The sequence below is a fragment of the Macrobrachium rosenbergii genome, chromosome 32, assembly GCF_040412425.1.
Source record: "Macrobrachium rosenbergii isolate ZJJX-2024 chromosome 32, ASM4041242v1, whole genome shotgun sequence".
Classification (NCBI taxonomy): Eukaryota; Metazoa; Arthropoda; class Malacostraca; order Decapoda; family Palaemonidae; genus Macrobrachium; species Macrobrachium rosenbergii.
Window position 1 is genome coordinate 683,244 of NC_089772.1, and position 8,914 is coordinate 692,157.

The following is an 8,914-nucleotide window of genomic DNA, read 5'->3' on the forward strand; positions in this document are numbered from 1 at the left end:
AACTTTGATGCTGGACATTCGACAAAATAGTATATACGCATAATGGCTTCCTTGATTTGTGTCATTGAAGCTCAACCGGAGTGAACGACCTTGAGGATGCCACATGAACACTGATATATATATATATATATATATATATATATATATATATATATATATATATATATATATATATATATATATATATTGTGATATTGATTGAGTGGTTCATGCTATGGGCCATGTTCAGTTTTGCTATTCATATATTAACATAATTCAGTTTTGTTTTAGTGCTGGATGATTAATGTAATTAATTTTTCTTTGCTTTCGGTTTTGATGTCAGATATTAACGTAACTTTGTAAAATCTTTTTACTTATGTTCACTTTTGGTTTCCACTTTATTATCTAATCACTTCATTTAAGAGGTGGTTCGCTGTTAACCATCTCCGGATTCTCCCGTCCATTTCTATGACGTTTTTCTTCTGTTTTCATATTTGCGAGCGTGTGTGGGTTTTCTGCGATGCCGGCATCGGCATCGTAGGCATTATTGGCAGTATCTGCAGCTTCTTTGACTCCTGGCAGAAAGGGGAGAGAGAGAGACTTCGTGTCTTGCCTGTTTGGCTTGAGTGAGACGTACCACTCAGGTGTCTCTGTTCTTCAGTGGTCGTATGAAACGATCATTGCTTGTATGCCGTTGCACTGCTTTTGCCTCGCTGTTCCAATGTATCCTTGAGGTCGCCACTCGGCGCTTCAGCGGCGAAGAAATGTAAGCCACTATTAATATTTTGATTATCATCGTGATAAATATTGTTGGTGGACTTTTGCTGACGTGCACCAGCACAGGAGAGTTTTTCACCTACGTGTGTGACCCGCAGGGTTATAGGACTATTTCATCGCTGGTCTGCAGTATCAACATACTGATTGATTGGATCCCCACTCAACATTATTTACTTATTAGTAATCTGCAGTTGTTATGATGAAAGTGTGTATTTTTGGTTTGTTGTTAGGTGTAGGGGATTATTGTTTTTACTGTAGCAAGGTTTAAGGGTTCTTTCTCTCAGTACCCTTTCCTGTTGTGTGTTTGTGGTAATTTTTTGCTATAGCATGTTTGTGTCTTCCCACCTTCTCCTGTAGCTTTCTCTCTTCCTGTTGGTACAATTGTTAGCTAGGAGATCGTGTTTATTACTTGTAAGGTGTGTGGTCCTTTCCTTTCAGGTTCAGGGGATTATGTAATTCAGATGGAACCCATTTGTGCATAAATATATTTGTTATTAGCAGTTTTATACATAGTGTTTATTTTGCCCTTCCTGTTCATGTTTGGGTTTCATTATTGCTGTTCCAAGGGCTGGCTATCACTCCACTTATTTAGGAGTAGATAGTTGACCTAGATATCAAAACAAAGTTATCAACATTTTGATATGACCCTTTCTTTACCTGAAACAGGTATTGAGATGGCACGGTTAAAAGGGCAAAGCTACGAGGCTGGGTGCCACTCCCTTAAGCAGCTTAGCCCAACTAAGCTGCTTAAAACAACCTTTCTAAGGGCAGATTAAGCTGCTGAATTGTCTTTCCTCCGCAGGATACCTGAGAAGACGCCGACAGATGGCTGGGACACCTGGCAAATGACACATCGTTTGCACACGGCCACAATACTCGGCAGACGTTTGCACTTGGCCACAACACTCGGCCAACGCCTTAAAAAGAGAAGGACAGGAGATCTCAAGGGTAGTCATTGGGTAGTTAGTTGGGGAGGCAGTCAGCAGTCAAGCAGTATGCAGTTGGGCCGTTAGCAGTTAACTGGCAGTTCGCCATAGAAATTGTACGTGTGTGAGAAGTAATGAGAGACCTTCGTCCCCCCTGTCCAACTCCAGACTCGGTACCATCTCTACAGTCATCCTTGAGTGGATCGTCCAAGTGATAGTGTGCATCGCCATACGTGTGATTGTCCCTCGTCATCCTTCGCCAGAGACCCGCTTCCCCTAAGGTAAAGTGCGAGTAAAGACTTTTCAGTCACGACAGTTTGCCCTCTAGAAGAGTTATTGGGTGCCAGTATTCTACCTCTATCCTTTTGCCATTTTATCCAGTGCCATTGCCAATGTTCTGTGTTCCAGTGTAAAGTGTTCAGTTATTCCTTGAGTCCTCGGTAGCCTCAGTGCAGACTCAAGTCATATTCTGTGTTATATTTTTCCTTTACTGGTTTGTAACATGTAAATCTCTCTTGCAGAGGGACCTATTCGCAGTGGACTCATCTTGGACTGTGCCTTGCCCTTAATGAAGAATCCAGCAGGAGGATCTTCAGGCGTTCCAAGCCCTTTAACAATTCAACTACCCATTTTCCCTTCTAATGTTTTTCTTTTGTAAATATAATTCCTTATTTTATCCCAAGTGTTTACATAACATTTCCTTATGAAGTAGAGCCTTCAGCTCCTAAAATCATCCCTTGTTCTTTGGTTTTTATGATTTCCCTTTACGTAAGTCGGAACTCCAAGGCCAAATAAATAAAGTTTCTGTTGCCGGCCTGTAAAAATCTCTAGAAATCACATAACCCCAGGGAAATCCGATATATATATATATATATATATATATATATATATATATATATATATATATATATATATATATATATATATATATATATATATAATATATGCCTATTAACAAGGTCAGATAGGTTTATGACCTCTTTCTACATCTGTTTTAAGAGCAATGTCATATCATCTTATATCTCTAAGATTCTCCAGTAGCAATGGCCAGCACTGGGTCAGCACATTCTTTCTCTCTCGTCAACTCCTCTCTCATTCTATCTATCCTCAAACAAAAGCTTACTGGATTAAAACACCGAGATACAAAACTAGACTTTATTTGTAAAGTTAACGAAAGCATTTCGGCAAAAGCTACCGTCATGAAATGGAGTCTCTCATACCCCACAAAAATGGAAGTCAGAACTAGAGGAAACTCAGACTCACAATCAAACGAATTAGTGACTCTAGACCAACCAATGCTAGTGACTAACACCCAGGTCACCAAACAAAATAAAAGGGTCATGATTACTCTAGACCAAAATAAATGTCATATAGTATGTTAAAAAAAGAACACCACTTCCAACATATACGTCCTCACAGGACTAAACCAGAATTCCTGGAGAAACATAGTTTTTATTAAAATGGAAAAATGCATAATGGAGAACAGAGGGGTTTCACTGCAACGTAAAAGGGGTATTCCACATAATGTCTGAAAAAGATACAAGTGTTAATGAGTTATCTTACCCACATTCTATGGCCATCGGGAAGCCGTCCCTCAAAGTAGCTGTCTTATTCACAAGCAGCTCAAAAGAGAGATCACACCAGCCGCTAATCGAAGTGAATACCCATTCTATGATTCCTCTATAATATACAGTACACATTAGAGAGCCCACGTATGCACGCATTCACTTGATAACCCCTCCCTTGAAGCGTGACGTCACCATAAGGTTCAATGTTCGAAGGCCCCACCTTCTAAACCCCCAGATATCACAAAGCTTCCATTCATCTGTCACATTTTCCAAATGCATCTTGGTCATGATTGGAAGCCATGAATGAGCGCGTTGGGTATCCGCTGCCTCTAACTGCAAAAATACCAACGTCAACATAGAAGCCACTTGCATAGGAAACACGTTTTCACAGGCCAGCAATCAGTTAGCTTGATCAGTAATATATATATATATATATATATATATATATATATATAAAATATGTATATGTATATATATATATATATATAATATGTATATGTATATATATACATACATACATACACACACACAAACACACACACACACACATATAAACATGTATATATATATATATATATATATATATATATATATATATATATATATATATATATAAAATATGTATGTATATATATACATACATACATACACACACACACACACACATATGTATATATATTATATATATATATATATACATATTGTCAGTATGCTGTCCTTTTTCCTTTTGTTCTAGTACATTAATATAATAACATTTTGTATTAAGCCACTTGGGTAGAGTTTCTTAAGGACTTTGTTTATCCTCCTCACTGACCCTTTGATGTTTAACAAGCAATCACAGTTTTGATTTTCTTTTCGAGTGACATCGTTTTAGGAGCTCCTCCTCGAGAGGATTAAATTTGTCTTGTCCCATGCAGGCGGCTGAGGGAGCCTGCTTCTGAGGTTGCTGTGGCTGCCTGCTTGATTGGATTACCTATTACAGTTGTTACACTGCCTGAATTCCCGAGAGGACTCCTACAAGCTCAAGGGGTGATACATCCTGTGGGATTTGCTCCACTAATATTGGAGTTGTAGCATTCCAGCATTCACCTCTGGTTTAGTTACGCTGCCAGGGGGTACTCTCTGTTAGGCGATAAGGGATACGATATTGCCTTTACCTGGAGTGGAATAACATAATATTTTGGCACCACCGCTGTTTGTTTGGGCCCTACGTGAGCCCTACCTATCCAAGATAGTCTGGATGTGTGACGTGGCGAGAATTGATTAACGTCTTGAGGAATTTTCTGCGTAAAACTGTTGACTCCATTTACTATCTTCAAGTTAGAGTGTAATGGTTAGGATATTCCTTTTCTTTGGTTGAGGTTCTCCTGCTTTCTGGATCCCCCTTTTCAGTATAAGTGTGTCGCCTTCTTTCTTTAATAGTACAAGTGTGTTTTTTTTTCTGGAGTCCATATATAAGGTTACTTGTGTTTTTAGGAATTTTTGATGCAAATATTAGAGGTTCCGGTATCACTTCTGTCTGATGTTTTTGTATTAAATAACAAGTATTTTTTTGCGTGTTTGTTTCTCCCCCCTGGAACCCTTTTGCATACTATTGGTGATTTGATGATTGATTCCACCCATTGTGGTCTTCAGGACATTACAACATATATATATATATATATATATATATATATATATATATATATATATATATATATATATATATATATATATATATATATATATATATATATATATATATATATATATATATATATATATATATATATATATATATATATATATATATATTATATTTATATATTTATATATATATATATATATATATATATATATATATAATATATACATATATTATATATATATATATATATATATATATATATATATATATATATATATATATATATATATATGTGTGTGTATATATATATATATATATATATATATATGTGTGTGTGTGTGTGTGTGTGTATGTCTGTGTAAAGCTGAATCATGAAAATATGGAACGTGATGAATATACTTTATAAATAAAGACAAAATCCATGAAGGAAAGATTTTGTCTTCATATATATATTCATCACGTTCTATACTTTCGTGATTCAGTTATACATAATGAGGGCCACTTCACTTTCGTTATCCTGTTCTTCTTTTGAGTTTCGTAGTCACTACCTTCTCCAAGTCTCTTTCGGCTGCCCATTCGACCAGAATTTAACTCAAGTTCCTGGAGAAGTGCCTATCTGAACAAGTGCTCCCTAAATTCTTGCTGCCACGCCATTTAAGAAGATATGACCATCACCCATTCAATGAATTCAGTGCCGTGATGTTAAAACGCCACATATATAGCAGCCTCAAAGCCAGAGGAGAAGGAAAAATTGAAGGAATTAGAAAAAGCCAGAATTTCACTCAATCATTCTATCCCGGCTGGTTGGAAGGACTCGCCGCGACAAGAAATTTATGGAAAACTTCTCAGGACTACAGATGCCTAAACAAGGAAACTGTACGGAAAACTAAAAAATCTTATTGATAGCAGTGACTGGACTATCAGTGCATGTAATGATTGTGTTATAAACTCATCAAGTAAAGAAACAAGCGAAAATGTTATAAGTGCACTCAGATAATATGGTTCATCCTTCTTTATATCGAATAGACCCTCTGCTTTAATGATTGCGTCGACCCTATGTATATTTGAAAAATATTGTGATCTTCCTCAAAATCTTGTTGACAATATTAAAGGTATTGCTTATGGAGCTGCCAATGTTAAGCATGAAAGCAATTTCCCTGCTCTCTGTGAGAAAAGTTTGACCGATCTTAAAAAAGACAATACAATCCACATCACAAAAGCTGATAAGTCGAATAGTGTTGTAATTTTAGATAAAGTTGACTACATATCACGTATGCAAGCCCTACTGGATGATGATACGACTTACAAAAAACTAACAAAAAATCCCCTTGATCAAGTCACAAAAAATTTCAACAGCACAGTGAAAAAAATCCTTAAAGATAAAAAAGAACTAATAGGTCATTTGTCAGTAAAATTTCCCTCGTTACCTTACTTGTACGGATTAGTAAAAACGCACAAAGAAAATAATCCTATGCTGCCTATTATCAGTACTGTTGGCTCAGTATCTTATAAACTTTCGAAATATATTACCAAGCTCTTGTCCCCGTTACTTGGGACTATCTCCGATTCTCATCACATATAATTGTCTAGATTTAGTTGATAAATTAAACAAAATCACTTTTTGCCCCACTGATAGATTCGTTAGTTGTGATGTTTGTTCTCTTTTTATTAAAATCCAGATAGATTCTATTTTAGAGTATCTTAGTAATGAACTGATCTATCATGAATTACCTCAACTCACTAGGTTGTGCATTTGTAATTGTAAGTTTATATTCAAAGGTGAATTTTACCAACAAATATTTGGTATGGCAATGGGCAACCCTTTATCCCCACTCCTCTCAGACTTGTATATGGAATTCTTTGAAAAACGATATTTACCTAATATCATTTATACTTCTTTTAAAGTGGTATAGGTACGTTGACGATATTTAAGCTGTTTTGCCTGCTGGTATTGATGTAAATGATTTACTCTCTAATTTGAATAACCAGGTACCATCCATTAAGTTTACTTTAGAATTAGAAAAAGACAATTGCCTCCTTTTCTTAGATGTTTTAATACACAGAGAACCATTTCAGTGCAAATTTAGTATTTATAGGAAACAACCAACAACTTAACTTATGTCCATTTTTATTCAGGCCATCACCTTAATATCAAAATATCCATTTTTTCTTCTGTGGTTTTACGAGCTTTGCACATTGTCAGTCCCAGTATTTGGATCAAGAAATCGAATACATAAGAAAAATAGGGACAGATCTATGTTATTCTTCACATATACTAGATATTTGTTATAACAAAGCCCACAAAAAGTTTTATAGTGAGAGTAACATGGAGAAAGAAACCCCTAAGAACATTCTTAGCTTGCCTTATTTGAGTGGTTTTGAAAACATAAAATCATTGTTAAAATCTTTTAATGCCAACCTCGTTTTTTTCCTAAAGTAACACACTGAAAGGAATGTTAATAAAAAATAGCCCTAAAGACAACAACAGCATAATATTTAAAATTCCATGGTTGGACTGCGCCCCTCTTTTATATTGGCCAATCTAGCAAAGATTTAGATGTACGTATTAAGCAACATAAGTGTTCAATCAAAACTGGACAAACATCCAATGGCATATTCATTCATTTAAGTGAAAACTCTCACAGGATAAATTGGACTGAAAGTTTAGTGATTACCAGATCAAGAAATCTTTTGGAATCTGCTATTGTACAGCTTACTTCCAACTATAATTTTAACCTTAGCCCTGGCATGTATTGTTTGGACCCCTGTATTAGAAAAATGTTCAAGAATGACCTAAAAGATAAAATCACTGACTTCATTGCAAATTAGTTACCTTATATATATTTTCTATGTATTCTTATGTTTAATATAATTTTTATTTGTAAAAATGTTCATCTTGCAAAAAATTGTTAATTTACAAAAAAGAGAATTATTGAGTTTTACTTTTATAACATTTTTTGGTGGTCAGTCACATCCATGTATAATCTTTTAATTGTCCTGTCCCTGCTTCTGAAGGGCTGATCCTAATCCTTTGAAAAACCTCCTAAATATTTAACCCTGTTTTGGCAGTTCTACTAATTCTCCAATTGTGTTGGATTCCAGGTACATATTTTATCCTTTGTAATCCCCATCTGTCATATTTATACGACAGATGGGATTACAGATTAAAAAGGATTTAGTCTTTATATATATATACTGTATATATATAATACTGTATATATATATAACTACATATATATATATATATATATATATATATATATATATATATATATATATATATATATATAGAGAGAGAGAGAGAGAGAGAGAGAGAGAGAGAGAGAGAGAGAGAGAGAGAGAGAGAGAGAGAGAGCAAGCCATTATGCGTATATACTTAATCTGTCAAAATTTCGACATCAAAGGTTTTCATCACGTATTGAGAAGAACATATTCAAGATTAATGTTACGTTCCGAAAAAGAATATTTGGAACTCATTAGCATTTGAGGGTAGAAAATATTTTCATTTGATACTGAAGTCATTAAGCGACGCATTTCTAGCACCAGAAGAATTAGTTCTAAGTGATGCAGGTTTCATGACTCACACTCGAGTTCCATTGAAAACGACGGATAATCATCGATGCAGATGATATATGATTAACATCCAGTCGACACCGATGGCGGGCGCTTAATGAGTTCCAGGGGCTGACGTCAGGAAAATCATTCGAATCATCCCTTCATCCAAAGTGATCTTCTAAATGACGTGGTCCGGGCTGGAGTGCATGTTGGCATGCAGGATGGAACTCGCAATGAACGTACAAGCCAAGAGCTGCTGTGCTTTGAGGAAAGAATGTTGTTGAATAGTTTGTCCAGGGAAAGTATGATCTACTGCCAAAGGCGAGGGCTCTGGCAGCCCTCTTGCTGCCACTATGAGCAACGCCATTAAGATAGCAAGAGCTCTCTGGGCATAGAAAACAGCCCCCATGGTTAAGTAATTTAAGGCCCAAAATCTCCTTTTTAACCCAGAGGACATTCCTGATCTCAAAATCCATTTACTT